The sequence below is a fragment of the Miniopterus natalensis genome, chromosome 9 (genome assembly GCF_054644295.1).
Source record: "Miniopterus natalensis isolate mMinNat1 chromosome 9, mMinNat1.hap1, whole genome shotgun sequence".
NCBI lineage: Eukaryota > Metazoa > Chordata > Mammalia > Chiroptera > Miniopteridae > Miniopterus > Miniopterus natalensis.
In genome coordinates, this window is record NC_142089.1 from 72,947,457 (window position 1) to 72,968,544 (window position 21,088).

At 40.8% G+C, this 21,088-nt stretch overlaps 2 long non-coding RNA genes across 4 annotated transcripts in view; both read right to left on the reverse strand.

Annotated features, from left to right (window-relative positions):
• Positions 1 to 6,329, reverse strand: part of LOC107529119 (uncharacterized) — a 36,421-nt gene extending 30,092 nt beyond the window's left edge. For 2 of the 3 annotated variants that reach the window (XR_015714993.1, XR_001602426.1), the window contains exon 1: positions 6,285 to 6,329. This is a non-coding gene — a long non-coding RNA (uncharacterized LOC107529119). The remainder of the gene's footprint in view (positions 1 to 6,284) is intronic. The other variant, XR_001602425.2, reaches the window with a different exon arrangement.
• A 2,855-nt stretch (positions 6,330 to 9,184) lies between these two features.
• On the reverse strand, positions 9,185 to 20,804 carry LOC107529118 (uncharacterized). The gene is made up of 3 exons (XR_001602423.2): positions 20,364 to 20,804; positions 19,445 to 19,545; positions 9,185 to 9,280 (listed from the first exon to the last, which is right to left on the reverse strand). It is a non-coding gene; the product is annotated as an uncharacterized LOC107529118 (long non-coding RNA).
• Positions 20,805 to 21,088: the final 284 nt, after the last annotated feature.

Genomic DNA, 21,088 nt, shown 5'->3' on the forward strand with positions numbered 1-21,088 from the left:
ATTTTGAGAATATACAAAGAACTCCTATGAATCAAGAAGAAAAAGACAAACAACCTAATATAAAAGATTTGAACAAGTACTTTGAAGTTGTTTGCCAAAAAAAAAAAAAAAAGTTTAACCTCATTAGTAATCAGAGAAATAAAAAATTGATTATAATACAATATTGGTTTATACCCATGGATTGAAGAACAATCTTTTAACTTCAGACAACACAGTGTTGGCAAAATGTAGAGCCACAGAAACTCCCACATCCTGTTGAAAGGTATATAAATTGGTACAGCCACTTTGGGAAACAGTTCAACATTACCTAAAAATTTGAACGTGTGCCCACCCAGTGATTCGGCAATTCCACTAGTTAGTATACACTTGGGAAAAACTCTTGCATGTGCATACAGAATATGTGTACAAGTGTAGTCACAGCAGCGTTACTCATACAGTAGCTGAAAACCTACACTGAGTATAACAGCAAGACTATTATGAAAAACTAATTTTTATATTCATACAATGACATAGTATATAGCAGTGAAAATAAATTAACTACAGCTATTTACATCAACAGATGAATATCAAAAACATAACACTGAACAAACTAGAGAAAGTTATATACAACTTGTTTTCATTATAAAAATGTCATAAGCAATTAAAACAAAAGTATATGTATTTTCACAAAGATAGGAAAATTATAAGGAAAAGCAAGGGCAAGACGAACCTGAAAACCTTGATGCTGGTACCGTCAGGAGGAAGGGAGCGGCTGGGAGGAGAATGAAACCGAGGAGGGTCAGGAAAAGAAGCTCAAGGCACTGTTTTAACTATTGACATGGAGAATAGATTCACGATGGCTCTCTACATTATGATTCTTTACACTATAAACAAATTTTTGAGTATTTTTGTGTGCATTGTAAATTTAACAAAAATTGTTAACAGCCTAGCTGGGGTGGCTCAGCAGTTGAGCATCAATCTAGGAACCAGGAGATCACGGTTTGAGTCACGGTCAGGGCACATGCCTGGGTTGCGGGCTCGATCCCCAGCAGGGGTCGTGCAGGACGCAGTTGATCAATGACTTTCATCACTGATGTTTCTATCTCTCTCTCCCTTCCTCTCTCTGAAATCAATAAAGACATATATATTTTTTTTTTAATTTTTAACAAAAAAGTAAGGAGCCAAGTGCAGAAAACACATTTTGAGTAAGAAAAAGGAGAGACTCATCCAATAAGACATTAAAACTTTTATAAAATTATAGCATTAAATGCTGTAAGAAAAGGATCGGAACAGACGAATAAACCAAAGGAATGGGTTTACCTGGGAATAAAGCAGAGCCTAGGAACGGCCTTGCGTGTGTGTGGGATAGAGGAGCATTACAAGTTCTGGGGAAAGGATTTGATAATTGGAGGTAGGACAATAAATTTACAATAATAATGGTAATTTTTACTCCTAAGAACCTATATTATGTCCTGCAGACCAGGAAGAGTGAGTGGTCAAGTCCCCATGGCTGGAGTCAGGTGCCACTTTCTAATCCCTCCTCAGGTGCTCTAGAGGTCAAGGCCAGGCAGGTTACCTGGCATCTCTGTAACTCGCCTCACTCGGCGTGAGATGGGGGTGATACTAGCCTCATTAACACTGAATATTAAAATAATCCATTTCAAGTGCTTAAAGAAGTGTCTACACTTGGATGAAGGCTCAAAACTGGCTAGTTTACAAAATTATCTAACTTGAACTTAAGGAATTAATGTGATGAAGGGGAAAAGTGTTTTTAAAAATCATTTGTTACTTTTCTGTCTCACTCAACAGACTTTGACTTTGAACAGCTTGAGAGTAGCAATTAGGCCTATTCAAGTTCATATATTCAGTACCTAACACAGAACTTGTCACGTAATGGATGCTTAATAAACATATATCGTGTTGCATTGATTTGACTTAGGAAGAAAAGGGAAGGTAATGTTGCTATAAAAAGAGAAAGAGTCTATGTGGCTGCCAGAAAATGCCACAGCTTTCACTACGGTGCGGAGAAAAACAAAGCAGTGTTTTAAAGGCCAAATTTAATGGATTCCCAAGGTTATGCTACTGTGAAATTATACTACTGTGAAATAGGAATTAGAATTAGTCAATCCAAAATGTAAAATACCATGGAAGATAAGGTACTAAAACATAGTATACTTTAAATGAATAGTCCAATTAGTCAAACACCAGGGAGAGCTTAAATCAGGATGTAACTTTATAGGAGCAGAACAAGCAGCCACTATTAATACTGACAAGTAAAAGGGACCAAAAGGAAAAAAATTAATACAGCAATTAATATGCCATCTCATAGCAAAGCAAACCTAATCACCAAAGAAATACCTGTAGACTAATGCACCAACACAATTCCTTTGTGAGATATTTAAAGATACGTATTCACAATTAAAATAATTCAAATCAGCAGAAAGCAAAATGGATGAAAAAGTGTACATTGTCCATCTTCAAAGAATAATGTCTATGTTAAATTAGATGTGTTACAGAGGAATAAAGATCATGGCTGCTTAATTCTATATGTTGATAGTCACTGATGTGAGGTTTCATCAAAATAAAATGGACACTGAAGAAACATATGACTTCACTGCTATCACTATTTCTAAAAATACTGAAGAAAATGTATTTTATTCTTAAATCTACATCAGAAACACTGTTTCAGGTGACATTAAAAAGTTCTATAGTTTCTCATTAAAAATGTGATATAAATATACTGTGTGTAAAAATTTATAGCAAAATTTGCTAAATACTTTGTCTTTCTTTAGAAATATATAGCTAAGAGGTTTAAATGTCAGGAGAATTATGATGAGATACTTCTTTATCCTCGAAAAAAGTATATTTTCGATTTCATAACCAAGAGAATATAAAAAGCTCTGTTCCTTTTTGCTTTTTTGTTATCATTCCAGAAATGATTGACTGTATATCAAAACTAGATCTTCAGAGTTATTACATTTCACCATCTGGTTAACCTTATCAGCAAAGCTCTAGAAAACAAACCCACACATGAGAACTTCATCCACTCTGAGGAGTTATCTTGATCATAAAGACTGGCCCAAAACTGAGATAAATTATTATGGAGACCAGAAATGGAGCTGCATTAACTGTACATGATTGAATTCGACTAGCACTGAGACTGTAACACCCCTAATGTGTGAGGCTGCCGGGGTGGCACCTGTGCAGAAGAGACGATGCCACTCATTCAGCATGTTGACCCGACACAGCACAGTCATTTACAGTACATCCAGATACGACATTCAGAATTTTCCATTTTTTATTTTTAACAATGATTATGCTTGACCCACAGGGCATCTCAATGTTCTATAACACCTTTCATACACTTCTCCAATGCTTTCAGACCAAATCAGACTTGATGCAAAAATTATCATGATCCTCATATTATGACAAAACTAATCCCCAACAAGTAACAGCAAAAACTCATAAAAACTGTAGAACTGAACTCAAATTGAGGATGAGTGCCCAAATCATTATCTGAACTACAGTTGTAGGAAATACATGTTTCAACCTGAATAATTTATAAAATGGTCCCAGAAGATGTTACTGGAATTAAATGGAAATTAGCACCCAACATTCCTACATCTTTTTCATCCTTGCCCCATAGTGCAGGAAAGAAGGGCGGCTAAAAGGCGGCACAAAGAAATTATTTGTGATCTAAAATATTCTGGGAATGACACACAAAGAAGGAAAGGAGCAAATGTGATAAATACTCATGTCATTTACTTTGGCGAATGTAATTATTGTGGCAGTGGCTATGATTTTTGATAATTCAAAAACTACCTTATCATTTCTCCGCACACAATAAAAAAATTATTTGGTGTTTGCCCACAAGAGTATTCCATGTAACTCCTATCACAGTTTTTCCTTTCATTCCCATAGAATGCCAAGAACTTCCAAAATGCATTACCATGCAAATGTCTTGGGTGACTTTACTACACATTTATATTGCAAGGTAATCAATAAATTATTATTTCAATATTTATTGGAATCTCAGAATAAAAAAGAAGATAGATTAGGCAAATTCATCTTCCGTGATTAATGGATGTTCCAGCAGAAGGCATACACTGATGGAGTAGGTCAGTATGCAGACTATATTACTGAATATTTCAGCCCGGGTCGTAAATATAGTATCTGTTTCTCTTAGGGACTGTCACACTGAGTGCAGTATAAAAGGCAATAAATTTCAACAGATTAATTAACTCTTTGGTTACTGGGGCTGTGTGTCACCTATCCTGGCACCTAATAAAAATTCCTTTAATGCCAAGACATAAAGAAGGGCCTCTTTGGAAATGAGTTATTAACAGCATTTCGTGAATAGATGGAGAAATTGTAGCCGAGCCATTTAAGTGTCATAAAGTGCAGCAAAGGCTGCTGGAGGCCTCTGAGGGACGCCAGGCAATACCATAACAATCAAATCTGAGATGGAAGAGGGATTGAGCTGTCCACTCAGAATTTTTATATTGTCAAAGAGCAGCGAGGAAATAATGTGATCAAGAAGTGAATTAACCTTGTGTGTGAAAGAAAGGAGATGATCTGATGGAAAAGGCAGTAAAGTAAAAATCACTCCATAATGCCTACATTGCAGGCGAGCCATGAGGGGCTCCTAATGTCTGCAGGCTGTCAGAGAGCGGGCCCAGGCCTCTAAGTACTATAAACCCATTACCTGCATTAGCCTGTGATTGGAATACATTTATTCATGCTTTCTTAGTTCTTCAGGGCCAGCATCTTGTATACCCACAGAGCATTAATGCCTATAAATGTTCTATCTTTGCAGACTCCTGCAAACAACTAGACAGTCTTGGGTGGGAATTAACATTCAGCAAGGGAGGAGGGAAGCACTGTGTCTGTAGCACAAGATTTGTATCCATCTGTTTCACACTATGTTTTAATTTAGCACCTTGACTGCTTCCCCTCAAATATTCTTGGAAGATTTCTGATAAACGTCTAGCTATCATATTTTTATATTTCAGGACAAGAGTTCCAACAAGCAGAAAATAATAAACATCTAATACTAACCAATCGTTTTTAACTAATGCTTGGAAAACTATCTTTCAAAATGTAAATTTCACTATGCTACTTTAGGTTGCATCTCAATATATAACGCTTTTTATAAAGCTCTACGCATAAGCCAAGAAGTGTGTAGAAATAATAATAAAATTTTAATCAACAATTTTTTCCTGAAGACAGCACCTTTAGCTTAGGTTACTTAGTAGAACCAAACAGCAAATACTAGAAAGTAAGGTGCCTGGTACATAGTTTACCCACCATGTACCAGGCACTGTTCCAAATGCTTTGCGTATGTTAACTTAGGTCACCTTGATGACAACCCTTTGAGGTGGGTCCTTATAGTACTAGCTCCATTTTATAAATTAGGGAAGTGGAGAACAGAGGGGTTACGCAAATTCCTCGAGGTCACACAGCTAATTGGAAACAATCTGTCTCTCTAAGAGTCTGGATTTTGGAGCCACTTCGCAAAACCCTTAAATCACTCTCACCAAACAATGGATATTCTATTTATACTCTCATAAACCATTAACAGTAAAATCGCGTGTGGATGTGCATGCATGTGCGCGCTGTTCCCGGGCGTGCCGCACCGCAAGCTGTCCCCCGCCTCCCCGCATCAGGAACCCCTCTCCTTTGCTGAGGGAAGGCTCCACCAGCGTAGAGATGGGCTCAGGCTGCAGTGTCCGGTGGCCTTAGTCCTCTCCGTGGCCCCGCTGTCTCAGCCCCCCCCCGCCTCAGGCCGACTCCTCCGAGGGGCTGCTCTGTGCGCTGTCCCCATGCGCTCAGGGCCCCTCCAGCCTCTGGAGACGCGGCCTCGGCCCGCACCTCGCCGCCCAGCTGCCGCGCCAAACCCAGAGGCCGCTTTCTCGTCTTTGTCTCTTTGGGCCTTTTGGCAAACAGGACACGATTACCCCTCCCTCCTCCTTGGAAAGCGCCCCCCACACACACACACTTACCCGGGCTTTCCCACGCCGGCTCCTCTCGCACCCGCACCCGGCGCGCTGCGGTTCCTCAGGGCGCGGCCCGGCCTCCGGTCACCCCGTCTGTTCCCCCGCAGCTGGTCAGCGACTCCACATATTCAAAAACCCATCTTTTCGCTGACTATGTTTACATTTTTATTTCCTCTTTTTACTCCATGTGTCAATATCCACCTGCTCCCTGACCTCTCGGTTTTGTCCCATAGGCACCCCAGATCTAACATACACAAAATGGAACTCTGGACTTTCCTACACCACCCAAAACACAAAAAGCAAACCTACCTACCTTATTTCCAGATGCGTAAGCCATAAATGTAGGTGTCCTCTCCACAGCACCTGCTCTCTTTCTCTCATTTGCCAGATGTTGGTGTAAGGACAGTATTTTACCCAGCTCTGGCCACCAAGAGGGAGGGAAAGGTTTTCTGTGTCTGTAAAAAGTCGCCGGGGAGGAAATGCCTCTCTTCCAGGTAAAGGCCAAAACGGCTGCTGCTTTCTCATAAGCCTGGAAAAATGCCCTGTTTTTATTCCATTACTTTGAGCAAACTTAAGGCCAAAAAAAAAAAAAAAGGGGGGGGGAGAGGGGTTGGGGAGAAAGGTAAGGAAGACCACCTTATATATCGTAGCAAGTTAAAATGGAATGAACCACATGCTATAAGTTTTCTCCAAGCTATGTTGGCCCTCAGTCTTTTTTCCCCCTAATTAATCCAATAGAATATTGTTACAAGATGTCTTAAGTAATATTTCTCTTCCCATGTTAGCTCTAGCATAAATAATTCTAAATGTCTCAATGAATGAAAGCTAGCCATTCTATTTCTAGAAGAATTTACTTTGCTGTTAAGACCTCAATCACATTAAAATAATCACATACAATATAAACAGAAAAATATATATATAATTTTGGATAGATATATACATAAACAAATTATATATACACACATATATATGTATAATTTTGGATATACATATCCAAAATTTTATTTCTTTGTGTGTGTGTGTGTGTGTGTGTGTGCGTATATATATACATATATATATATATATATACACAAAGAAATTTTTTTAAAAACTTATTTTATGAAAGTCTACTGTGCCCTGGCCAGGTGGCTCTGTTGCTGTAGCATGGTCCCGTACACCAGAAAGGTTGAGGATTTGATACCTAGTCGGGGCGTGTATGTGAGGCAGCCAATCAATGTTTCTCTCACGTGGATGTTTCTCCCTCTCTCTCTTTCTCCCTTCCTCTCTCTCTAGAATTAATAAAACATGTCCTCAGGTGAGGATTTTAAAAAAAAAGTCTATTGTGATGAAATTAAACTAAAGGGAGTTAAATCATGGTAACATTATATAGTTGTGATGAAAACTGATTCAAAGAACTTCAGACGTGGGGCGAGTTGTTGCTAAAAGGGTTATTGGGGAAAGAAACTTTACTAGTTGCTTTAAATTTAAGTCATGTTATCAATTAATGGACCTAATTATACCTGCAAAATGAATAATAACCCAGTAGCTACTCAGTAGAAATATACTAAATTTTTATGGCATGGGGTAATCAGATTGATAGCCATAGATGTAACAGTTACATGAGTCAAAGATAAAACAATTCATGGTAAGCATAGCTGAATAACAATTTTCTTAAAAGACAAAATCTCACTTTCAGACTAAGTAAAAAAACTGAGAAAAACCTTCATCACATTAAACCTCATCTTTGCTTTTACTTTTACTCTGTATAAGAATGAGAATACATATGAATACTTTAACTAAATGTGTATAAAAATGTATCATGATAATCTTAATACAATAAAGGAAACTAGGGGGACTCGGGCATTATTAACACCAGTGACTCAAAAAAAGTGAGCCAATATTTTCCTAGGTTTATTAATCATCATTATAGATTTTTTAAAATATGTTTTTATTGATTTCAGAGAGAGGAAGGGAGAGGGAGAGAAAGAGAAACATCAGTGATGAGAGAAAGTCATTGATTGGCGGCCTCCTGCACACCCCCAACTGGGGATTGAGCCCGAAACCCAGGCATGTGCCCTGACCAGGAAGCGAACCGTGACCTCCAGGTTCATGGGTTGATACTCAACCGCTGAGCCACAGTAGCCTGGCATCATTATAGTTTTTTAGACTGCTTTTACGGTAATTGGTTATAATATTTCAATTTAAGGGCTTTGACTCATAAGCTGAAAGAAGTAATTATTTCCTCAAGTCTTATATACAATATCTTAAAGATTAAAGGAAATAGCCACATCATACCTCTCCAGACTTCATTTAATTGTATTTATTCAACTGTAGAAACTTTTTCTCTAGAGTATATAGAAAATAAAAATAAATAAATGCCTTCTTTCTGTCATGAATTGGCCCAATACTAAATCTAAACACAAATAGAACAAATTTCCTTCTAGTTCTTTGATTCTGTCCTTGAAATGCAAAAAAATAAAAATAAATACAATGTATTTTGAACGCAGTTTCTATGTCCGTTATACATGGATATTATTTTATATATATTGTTTAATGCATCTATATATTATACTATTAATTTCTTGACAGAACTTCAGAATGTATTTCATATGTTACTTTGAAATTTCACCTACTTTCTAGTGTTAGATTTAGCAAATTGCCTCTAACTGCAATTATAATTCAGCAAAATTAGTGTGGTTTTCACAAATCAGGCTAGTACTATAACAAAATTTTTCGCCTTATCTATTACAAAATAAACTAGGATACATTTTATAATCAAATGAAAGCCTCAAAGCCAACTATAAATTTTTACTTTATTCAATTGTATCAATGAATCAAAACTTATTTCCATAAACCTATCTTGGGTGAAATTAGTTGGTAGAGATTTCCTTTCAATACTTCTCCTTTTGGAACAGGTACAAAACTAACTTGCCTGGCACTAGGTTTTATTCCAAAGATGCAGAGAAACCTGTCTAAACCCCTGAGGTGATGCTGTCCCCTAAAGCATGACATGTCAGGACCTGATACTGTACAATGCGGTGGCCTGGCTCAGAACATTTCCAAAATTAAAAGTCCTTCATATCTCTGGAGGACCATTTCTACTGGATTCACTTGAAAATATAATGCACCCACTTTTAGACAGTAATTTAAGTTTAACTTGTTTTAAAATAATGTACTTTCAGTTGTTGGATGGTCAACATCTGCATCCAGAAAATATACGAACAACAAAAACGAAACTCCACAGGAATAATGTTCACCTTTTGTGTGTCCTGAGCAGCAGATTTCTCATTGGAGACAACATGAGCAGGAAGACGGAGAAGCAACATCTTTAAAATATCAAAGAAAAAATACCTGTTATCCTAGAATTCAAAATTCAACGAAAATAACTTTCAAAAGCAAAGTCAAACTAAAGACCTCATAAGCAAAAATTAACTCAAAATGTATCATAGACTTAGAGGTAAAACCTAAACTATAAACTTCTCAGAGAAAACAGAAGAAAAATCTGTGTGACATTGGGCTAAGCAAAGACTAATTAGGTATGACACAAAAAGCAAAATCTACCATCAATTAATAATAAATTATAGCCCGGCTGGGCGTGGCTCAGCTATTGAGCGTCGACCTAGGATCCAGGCAATAAGGGTTCGATTCCCGGTCAGGGCACATGCCCAGGTTGTGGGCTCGATCCCCAGTCGGGGGTGTGCAGGAGGCAGCCGATCAATGACTCTCTCATCATTGATGTTTCTATCTCTCCCTCTCCCTTCCTCTTTCTGAAATCAAGAAAGATATACTTTAAAAATAATAATAATAATAATAATAATAATAAATTATAAATTGAGCCACATCAAAATTAATAACTCTACTTTTCAAAAGACACTGTAAAAGGATTGATAAGCCTTGGCGCGGAGGGAAAGATTCTAAAATTGCACTTCTGATCAAAGTATTTGCATCTAGAATATATATTCTCAAAATGCAATAGTAAAAGAACACACACAAGCAAATCAATTTTTTAAATGGGCAAAATATATAAGCAGACACTTCACCAAGATGTACAGAACATATACAGAAGTCTAATAAGGGTGTGAAAAGACATTCACTAGTCATTAGAAAGCTGGATGGACTCAGTGCAATCACAAGGGCCCTGAAATGTGGAACAGGAGGCAGAAGAGCTGGTGTCAGAGTGATGTGATGTGAGAAAGACTCGACTGACCTCTGCTGGCTTTGAGGATGGAAGGGGACCGTGACACAAGGAATGAGGGCAGCCTCTAGAAGCTGGGAAAGGCAAAAATATACATTCTCCCCCAGAGCCTCCAAAAAGAAATGCATCCCTGTTGACAGTTTGATTTTAGCCCAATGAGAAAGACAAAAAAGCTGTCTTTTGAGCCACTAAGTTTGTGGTAACATGTTACAGCAATAGGAAGCCAACCAATAGTCACCTATACACAAGATGGACCCAAGTGTACTAATAGTGAGTACAAAGAGAAAGTAATAGACGTAACAGATAATGAGAGTTTCATTGACAAAAATAAAGAAGTGAGGGTAAAATACTGTTTAGTGAAAGAAATTGCGGTCAGGTTTAGGATAATCACAAGGTTGTATCCCTACATCTAATGTCTAGTGAGCAACTTGAAAAAACAAGGCTAAAGCATAGGTGAGCAGTGAGCTGTACAGGTATGAATATAGAAAACGTGGTACGTAGCCTTAAATTGAGTGTATGCTAAAGATCAGCGATACAAAGACTGAAATATAGACATTCCGAGTCCAGAGAAAGACCAGGCACAAGTGAGGAAGAACTGGAAGGACAGTGGTATGGAAGGAAAGGTTTCAAAATGAAGCTGGTTCTCAAGGTTCTAGCTACAGCCATGCAATAAAGGAGGGGCTTCAGAAAGGGTTATTTAGGTTGAGCAGTTGGCACCAGGAACCCATTGACAATTGCACTGCTGTAGAGGCCTGGGGGAAGGGAGATGATTATCTCGAGCAAAACAGGAGTTACTCAGTGTCCCACTTGTGCCTGCACTCCCTGGAGCAGCCTCGATTACTACCCGGCCCCAGGCTGGCCCCAGAATTCAGCCTCCTTTAAGTTCACCTGAAATAATTCACCTGCACAGAAGCACTGATGAGCAATGCAGGCTTATCGAAGTCTTTCTGGAAGCTGGAGTGGTGGAATTACATATTAGATACTGAATTTATAATTAATTCATTCCAATGAGATAACCGTGTTGTCCCCAGAGCCCCCTCTCAGCCATCCTACCCTGATGGTCCTCTTTTCTCTCTCCTTCCACCGTGCAGCTTTGGTCCTTGCTCCTGCATTTCCTCTAGTACTTTAACCTCCATTGCCCTCCAAATGTGTCATCAGAATTTATCATAATGCTCTAAAACTGCACTGTTTACGACGGTAGGCAATAGTGGCATTTGTTATTTAATACCTACAATGTGGCCACTCAGAATTCAATGGGGCTGGAAGTTAAAATTCACACTGGGTTTTTAAAACTTTATGTAAAAAAATGTAAAATGTCTCATTAGTAACTTTTTATTGATTGCATTTTGAAATGATAATCTATTGTCTATATTGAGTTAAATAAAATATATTATTAAAATTAATTTTACTTGTTCCATTTCACCTTTTTAATGTAGCTAGCAGGAAATTTTGTTATTTTTAAAAAAAAAAAAAAATCTTTATTGATTTCAGAGAGAGGAAAGGAGAGGGGGAGAAAGAGATAGAAACATCAATGATGAGAGAGTTATTGATCGAGCCCGCAACCCAGGCATGTGCCCTGACCGGGAATTGAACCCCGATCATCTGGATTGTAGGTCGATGCTCAACCGCTGAGCCATGCCCGGCCAGGCTAGCAAGAAATTTTAAATTGCATATGTGGTGTTCATAATATTCCTATTGCCAGCACTGCTCTAAGAAGAGAGGAGAACTTCATGTTAAGGAGACCAATACTGAGTAGTTTTCCACTGTGTACATGTACCACATTCTTTATCCAACCATCTATTGAAGGACACTTGGGTTGTTTCCATATTTTGGCCACCATGAATAATGCTGCAGTGAGCATAGGGGTATCTATATCTTTGTGAATAAATGTCTTCAGATGTTTCGGGTAGGTGCTCAGCCATAAGAAAAGATGAAATACTGCCTTTTGCGACAAATTGGTGGACCTTGAGAATATCATGCTAAGTGAAATAAAGTCAGACAGAAAAAGAACTATATGATGTCACTCATATATGGGATATAAAACTGAAAGCAACAAAAGAAGACTAATACTCCATAGAAAGCACTTTAGGAATCATCTTCTAAGAGACTTATCAAATTCCTTCTTACAAAAAAACAAACAAACAAACAATGTCCCCAAAGAGATTCCCAAACCAGGTGCTAAATGCCTGAAATACTTCTCCCTCTTATTACAAATGCTAACTCTTTATGTAGAATTTTCAGGACACAAATTATTAGTGCTGGGAAAGAAGGGAAGTGTGCGCAGGTGCCCAAGTGGCCTGACTCTGTGAACCTCTGTGCATTTGGGAGAGAGCACAGCAGAGGCTGTAGCCTGGAAGTCAACCAGCTTACAAGAGAATTGAATCTATGGCCACAGCCTCATTAGCAGTCTATCACTCGCATCACATCCTGTAGCTAATTCTCTTATCATTAACACTAATCACATTGTAATTACTTGTGAAAATAATCATCTCCACCACAAGACTGTGAGCTTTGTGAGGGCAAGGATCCATACCCATCTTACTCATTGACATGTCCACAATGCCCAGTAGCATGGATAGTAAGTGCTCAATAAATATATATTAAATAAATATTTAATGAAAATTGAATTAACTAGATTTTTCTCTTCACTGCATCCTAAACCACGTATCTACCAATGAACTGTCTAGCTTGAAAATGCTATCTAAGTTATTCTTTATGGCCGAGATAGAAAAGCGGGAGCTGCTGAAAACAATATGCAAATGAAATGAATGAAGTGTCATGATACTAAGTCATGTTAATAAAAATAATAGCTAACATTTACTGAGGGCTCATCAGGTGATAGGCTAATCATTTAACCCTTTTCATTTAACCATCACAACAATTAACCAGTTAAATACTATTATCATCCCCGCTTTACACACAGAGAGACTGAGACTTAGAAGATTTAATTTGCCCAAAGACATCCAACATGCAAGTAGTGGTGCAAGAATTTAAATTTAGTCTTACTCTAGAACCTAACTCTTAACACTATGCAAGATGATTGCCCAGGACATTAAGAATCTGAGAAACATGAAGGAGGCCTCCCAAAATTGTCCTAAGGTATGGAAGGCAGGAGTATTTATACACAGGTGCCCATCCCCCATTGGTGCATCATTGCCTGGGGTTGTTAACGTCCTCAAACCTTCTAAGGGGCAGCCTTGTGTGTATGCGTTTGTGTGTGTGTGCAAGTACATGCTTACGTATGAGGGATGGGGGTTCAATGAGTTCCTTCAGGCCTGTGCAGCATCAGAAAAGCAGAAAACAAAAACACAAAATGTAAGCTTGAGGCAATACACTGCAGTAAGAAGGGACTGGGTGAGATTGAGAAGATTCAGTCTCTACAGGGAATTTAATATCCAAGGCTTACTAGAATCAGCTAGAGACCCTACAGCTGCCACCTGTCCTGAGGCTGTGGTTGATAGCCACCTTCTCACTCTTCCACCATCCATTCTAGATTTCTCTCACCCTTGGCCAGCACCACAGCTGACTGATAGCCTAGTGGGGTGACTGAGACACTGGAGCCTTTAGTTGTTTTGCGTTTGTTAGAACATTGTTGCTGCAACTGCCTATTCACCAATTTTACTGAGCATGGAAACACCAAGAGACACTCCATCCAGTGACTTCCCTAGCTTTGTAGACATATGTCCCCCTTGTCCCCACTAGGTGGAGCAGCATTCATAATGCTCAGGGTCTATTATGTAGCAAGTCCTGATAAGAATCCTGGTCTTCTCCATCTGCTTATCTGTTAGTGTGAGGCATCCAAATGATCGAGTGGTAGTTATATCAGTGACTCCTATTATAGTCCCTAGTAAAAGAGTTTTTCCAAAAAGAACAAATTCTGCAATTGAATCACTGGGAAGCATTGTTAGAGAGGCCAATATTATTTCCACTTCTTGGTTCCCAGATTCATATATTCTAGTTACTGGAAGCACAAGGCCATATCTGTCGGCTGTGGTTTCTGTGCCTATAAGTATTCAGACAATGGCCTCTCAGCCTTATCGATGTATTATTCCTGAGCAGGAGACTTGATGTTCACTAGACCATGGCAATATCCTATTAGGCCAACTGCCTCCTGATGCAATGTATAGTAGGACCAGTAGATACCATGATCATGTGTCCATTGTCACACATCCTTTACCATAAAGTGGGTCCCTCAGTCAGAGAGAATACATCAAGTGTCTTGCTGCTCTTTTTCCAGGATTTACATCAATCTTTAGCGCTGACTGGCTGGACATTCCAAGGCAGTACTTACACCAGCTTTAGTAAGCAGGAACTTTAGCTGCTTGGCCAGGCCTATGCCCCTCCTTAACAACATGGTTATTCTGTACATGAGCATCTCAGACAAGCACTGAAGCAGCTGAGAAAAAAGTCTAACACACATTGCACAAGTCATCCTGTCCACTTGCTTACTGAGTGAGTGCCTCCTCTGAGATAAAGGCTTTACAAAGGGCATAAAAATGAGACACAAAGATTCAGGACTCTATGTCCACTCCTTAGGTATATCCACATGCCTCTTCCCCAGAACTCCTTGTCTCCAATCTGCCAATTTTATATCTTCTTGGCCCCTGACCCAAGTAGACACTATGGAGAAGGGAGAGGCCATCTCTCCCTCCATGCTAAGTGGACAATCAAGTACTCACAGCTCTGTCCACTGGGGGCATTTCACCCCAATGTCCCGTTAGGACCACCCTGAGTGGGCCTGCAATAGAGCAGTAATGCATTTTCAGCTCACACCAATGTATTCAACCAACTGATCTTTCAATGAGGTCCATGTTATAGTTGTTCTTGTTTTTTCTTTCACTAATTAGTCGTAGGGAACACCCTCCTGAGGTCATAGGTGTGAGCTGAGGGAGAGCATTGGTGCAATGCAGGTAGGAGATGTGAGAGTCTAGCCCGCTCTCTCACCTAATGTACTTTGCCCTCTAGACTTGCTCAAGCCTAATTCTTAATGCACCATTTTCCTCTTACAGCAGATTGCTGCTGCACCTGTCTGTCTTTATGACTCAGTAAGTATGAATATGACAACAGCTAGGTCATGGTGGACACATGCAATTTCATAGCCACTTGATGTCCGATGGTCAGCACTCACTCTTTACTAGACCCCAGGAGCATCATAAGAGCTTAAAGTTGAGCAGTTCTCTGCTACAGAAGGTGTGGGCTGGCCTTCTAATCTTCTGGTCTGCACTGTAAATCTATCGGGGTTTTCAGATGTTCCACTAAACAATATCCACCAAAGATCCCTCAAGCCCTTTGAATCTACCAAGTCACACAGCTCAAGTGGTAGAGCAGTTGACAATCCAGTACAGCCTATATTTGCCACAGATCCCTCTCTTGCTTTGGGCCCCACTCAGAGCTGAAAGTTGAGTCATCTAACGAATGGATTGAAGCAGTAGTCTTCAGTGTGGTGTATGTGGCTCCGATATTAAGGGGCCATCAAATGCTGTATCTCTTTTCTGCAATAGGGTTTACAAAGTGCAATAGCTTTTCCTTCACTTTAAAGGATGTAGCCAGTGCTTCTGTGCCCCACAAGACATCCCTTCAGCAAATCTCTGATTTAAGCCATAGCTCTGGTGAACATTTCTGTGTGCACTCAGATCTACTTTGTAGTGACAGTGCTTCAGCTCAAGCAGACACTGGGAGTCTCTCTGCTTCCTGCCTTAAGTCTTCTTTGATATGACAGATGTCCTTTGGGTAGTGCCCATGTACATTCTGGAATCTCGAGCAACAGGAGCTATGGAGAAATGCTACAAACTCCAGACCTTCAGGCTTTCAATTCCTGAGGGAATTGAGCCCAAATCACCAGAGCAACATCCTCCACGTGAACCCTAATATTGTCTTTGCTTTTCTCTCTTTCCCTCTCCTTTTTGTTTACCTTCTGCTTCCTGGGATGACTTTCCAAACAAACTACCTGCACACAAGTTCTTGTCTCAAATTCTCATTTCAGGTAAAACCAGAAGAAGATGCCACAGAATCTCCCAAATCATTAGATGCCCCTAACTTTGGCACATTCTAAATCCTTATAGGTTTTATCTCCCACTCTGTGGAACACAGGTATCTTCCCAGGGTATTCAGTACATGTCTCTCATTCTTTAGGTCCAATTAGCATGATGTCAGCAATATAGAGGACTTCATGACAAGCAAGATTCCTGCAGAACTCAATGGTGACAGAGTGGGGAAGTTGTCCTAGCCCTAGAGAAACTGAATACAGTACTGAAGTCATTTTCACAAAGGAGGAAGTGTGTTTGTTCTGCTTTACCAATGGGGCATTTGCCAGCTCAATAACCATATAACATGTATGAAAGGCTATTTTTCTATTTTAGTAAAAATACCACAACTGGCACAAAAGCAGCTGCTATTGGAGCCACAGCTTGGACATAGTCTACCAACATACACCATGAGCCACCTAATTTTTCCAAGGGCTAAAAAGGTGAGTTGAATGGGTATATGATGGATCACCTCTACATTTTTTAAGTATTTGCTGGTAGTGCAATTTGCATTTCCTCCTAGGATGCAAACACTTCCACTTTACTGTCTTGGACCAGGGAGAAGAGATGATTTTAGGCGCTTCCACTTGGCCCTTCATACCATAAGAACTATTATCACAGATGAAAGAGGGTTTTTATCAGTTGCTAAGCATGTCAATACCAATTATACCTTGGGGAGTCCACAGACCCATTGGACACACTACGAGACAGACTTTGGCCAAAACTTTTATCACCTGGCCTAAATTTTGAATGCTTGGTATCAGTATCCATTTAGTCCTTGTGTCAAACAGCCCTTGAATCTGGTAATTCACATTGTACAAGTGTGCTTGTCCTTGGGTAAATGGCTTTTGGTCCCCCAGGGGATGTATTTGGGAACACATTATAGTAACTAATGGTGGCATTGCAAGGTTCTTCCTCAAGGAACCCGGGATCCCCCGCAGTTGATGGGTCTGGGTATGAGGTTACTTTTGTTAAGGCAATCAGTGTCAGCCTTTTGCTCACTAGTTTTTCTGTTTGCTTTCACGATTATTCAAGGCAAAAAATATTCTTAGGATACACATTTGTCTCACCCTTAGGAACACTTTGATTATAAGCCTGTGGGCCAAAGCAACATGGTAGCCACTCTGGCTTTGCTGCTAGTTTTGGTAATTACAACCACCTTGCTTCTGTTAGCTAAATGCTGTCACTGGGCTTCTGCTCCTCTGGAATTTTATCACCCCTGTTGTCCTTAGTGATTATTAAGGATCCTAGTTCCATGGAAGCATCTTCTACTTTAGCTTTGGCTTACAGAGGACACTAAGCTTCTCAAAGGTACCAGTGTCCTTCTCAGCAGTGTATTCTGTATTGCCTTATTGAAGGCAGTGTCCACCAAACCTTCCCAGGAAACATGAACAGGTGTTGGGTTTCTTTGTTCTCACATAACAAATTCATTCTAAAAACACCATCTCCCTGAGGCTTCTGATGCCTTCCTCAATGTTGTCAAGGCCATTTCATTATCCCTGCTTCATTCACTGTAGGCTTTCTGCATTCAAGATTCAAGGAACTGTCTCACCAGGGCATTGGGACTGGCTGTAGGTGTCCTCACCCCTCTATTAAACTCCAAGTCATGGAGATTTCTCCTATGTCATTAAATCTTCCTTTATCCAGCCTGATATTTTGCCCACTTTTCCTCTCCCCCCAAGCACAATGCCTGCTATAGTCACTCCTGGATTCTGACATGTGGTCTCACAGTTGCTGTTAGTTGTTACCAGCTAGATCTAGTGATACTTTGCATGACACAGCTATTTCCTCCCAAAAGGGGGTTGACTTCCCCACTCAGGCTATATTGAGAGCTGACACTAATTTTTGGTCTGGAGGCAAGAATAAACGAGACAACCCTGTCTCGCGTGGCTCAGCGGTTGAGCATCAACCTATGATCCAGGAGATCTCGGTTCATTTCCCAATCAAGACACATGCCTGGGTTGTGGGCTCGATCCCCAGCAGGGGGCGTGCAGGAGGTAGTCGATCAATGACTCTCTCACATCACTGATGTTTCTCTCTCTCTCTCCCTCTCCCTTCCTCTCTCTGAAATCAATAATATATGTGTATGTGTGTGTGTGTATATGTATATATGTATATATACACACACACAAATAAATATTTTTTAAATAAATGAGACAAAATTCCTGATCTTCTGGAACAAAATTACAACAGCGCAAAAGATGTGGGGCAGGCAGACAATAAATATGTAGGAAGTGATCATAACTACTATGAAGACAAGTAAAGCAGGGTGAGGACAGTGTGTGCCTGTGCTTGCAGGTGTTAGCTCTCCTAGATAGTGTAGTCAGGGAAGAACTGTCTGATCAAGTTACCCTTGAGCAGTGGCCCAAAGAAAATAAGGAAGCATGTCTTGTGAACATCTTGGAGGGCAGCATTCCATGCAGAAGGAACAGTAAGTCCTGAGCACTGATGCTTAATATGCTTGGAGAGGGTTGGATGGCCTTTGAAAAGTAGCAGTAGATGTACTCCTTCCACATCAAGTTCTTTCTTAGAAGCCGCAATAAGGGTTTTGAACTTTAATCTGAGTAAAACGGTAAGCCATAAAAGGTCTTTCAGCAGAAAAATGTATATTTGGTCACAGGTTCTAAAAGGATCATTCCAGCTACTGAATTAATTGGGATATAGACAAATAAAGGGAAGTAGAAAAACGTGTTGGGTTACTGCAATTGTACAGGCCTGAGTGGATGGTATCTTACATCTCTTGTACTGTAAATTGTTTTATACCAACATTTACTTTTTTTGTCTTGTGTATCCATAACTCCTTGAGGGGAAGGAGTTCATACTTGTAATTGATGGATCATGTATATGACCTATGCACATGTCTATTTAATAGGGCCTCAATAACTGTTGTTTAACCCTTTGCGGTCGTTTGTCTACTCTCAGCCACCAAAGCTTTTTTACTGTTCCGGTCGTATGTCTGCTCTCAGCCACCACAGCAAGGAACCGTACGAATCTTAACTCTATTCACTCATGTATCAGTTCATAAATCTTGTTTATCCTTCATAATCTTGCATGTTATGTATCACTGCTCTTTCAATGGAAATTAATTCCGACCAGTACGACACCCATGTCCAAATTTAATACGACCGCATTAAATGCCTAACAGTATTAAATCCACATTATTCAGGTAGCAGTGTGGCATCCCTGAAAGCCTTTATCATTTACTATTCTTTAAGAAATTTATATTCTCCAAGCCTTAATTTCAACATTTGTAAAATGCTGATAACACCTACCTAGCCTAGTCTATTGTAGGCAGCAGGGAATGGCACCTGGCGTCAGACCAGTGGGAGTCAGACCAAACCCGGGTTCAGCAGCCTCAGTACTTGAGTTCTGGCTAGAAAAGAATTCAGATAAGAGAATATTTAGTTATAAAATCATAGAGGTGGAAGAAGTAATTCATAAAAGAAACAGGCTAAGGAAACAAGTTATAGAGGCAAAGGATAGGCCCTTGGAGTCTGGGAGTGAGGAAGGTGATGGTAACCTGCCTGGGGTGGGGTGGGGGGGTGAGCTGAAAGGGAGAGGGTAAGGGAAAGGCATGGGCATGCTCCCAGGAGGGAGAGCTCACTGGGTCCTCTGTCTAAGGGTTTTAAGGGTAGAGATTTTATGGGAGGTCCCAGGGCAAGATCTTAGTAGAATATCCTTTCAGGGTCTAGGTCTCCACCAATTGATTGGATGGTGCCAGGGCAGGGGGGGGTCAGTATCCAATGTAGCCAGTCCTGAGGTCAGCCTTGGTGTCTCTTGTCTGGTTTTGCTGCTTCTCTGGGCCTGGAGTTGAAATATAACTCAGGCCTAGATGTTACTGCTAGAGAAGAAATGTCAGTGGGCAGGGCCTCCAAACAGCCTGACCAATGATATGCTAAGGGAAGAAAGGTCACCCTGGGGCATAGGTCCCACTCTACCATTGTCCTTTCCTGGGCACCTGGGGCTTTCTGCCCTGCTTACCTTCTGCACCTGGCCCATGGTCCTTGCTCTGCTCAGGTCTCACTGCCTACCACAAGTCAAAAAGAATTGAAAGAAAATGCCTGGCCGTGCCTGCCACTTAAAATGGAAGTTACCTGTGGTGCTTCAACAGAAACCCAACACCCAATACGAAACACAAATGCTCTTCCTGCACAATGCTTGTGAGATTTCAAAAGCTGAACATGAACTCACCGGATTCTAACATATATTAACCCAATTCGTTCCTTTCTGGCTATCTGAAGCATGCGCTCAGAAATGTTCCAGCTCTGTTACAGCAGTCTTGGCCTCCCATATCATTGTAGTGTTGACTAAAAACAACCAACCCATCCCCTACCCACCCCATCTAGGTTTCTCACATGGTGCCAGCCCAGTAACTGCAGACGTAGCCCTAAGCCCAAGGTAAGTGTTCAGGAGCTTGATGGCTGGCGGAGCTTGGGATTTACATTCCCAGCCGTAAGTGACGCCGGCACCCCTCCCGCCCTGTCGCGAGGACCAGGGTCGCGACAGCCACAAGCCGAACTGTAACGTCAGGGCAGCCCGGGTGTTCCTTCAAGTCCACTGACACCACAGGGCAGGTGCGAGTCCGGCAAGCACAAGGAGGCAGAGAGCAGTGTGGTGACTCTGCCGCGTCTCATTAACCCACGGGTTTCTAAATGTGGGTTCAACGTTCTCCATGTGGCCGGCTTCTCAAATGTTCAAGGCAGGGTCGTAGACTTGGACGTGCCCTCCCGCGTGGGCGCCCCCGGGGCCGAGGAAGCCGGGGAGTCCCGGGCCGCGGGGAGCCAGGAGGCTGCGGCGGCTTAGCTCGGGCTCAGGAACAGGAGGAGCTCCGATGGGGGATGAGACGACCCGAGCCGTGGGCGATGGCCGCCCCCGCGCCGCCTCCAGCGGGGGAGGGAGCGCCGTCCTCGCCCGCG